Here is a 302-nt window from a genome sequence, read left to right on the forward strand (position 1 = left end):
CATATTTGTCAGTTGCCAGACATAGCTGAATATATTGCTGCCCAATTAAAATAAGACAATATTATTTCTCTTTTAAAAAATAGCATAACATTTCTTTAAAGAGACACTTAAAGATGCATATTACATTTGAAAAAATACATAATTTGATCACTGAATTGTCTACATAAGCCATTGGTGATTGGATCCAGGTGAATATGTGTTCTATTTGATTTATTATTATTATTATTTTATTATGTTATACAAGTGAATTGCAAACAAAATTGAATTTTGAAATGTTTGATGTTCCAACTCTCTGTGACTGC

The sequence above is a fragment of the Sinocyclocheilus anshuiensis genome, unplaced genomic scaffold, assembly GCF_001515605.1.
Source record: "Sinocyclocheilus anshuiensis isolate Anshui unplaced genomic scaffold, SAMN03320099.WGS_v1.1 scaffold1596, whole genome shotgun sequence".
Taxonomy (NCBI): Eukaryota; Metazoa; Chordata; class Actinopteri; order Cypriniformes; family Cyprinidae; genus Sinocyclocheilus; species Sinocyclocheilus anshuiensis.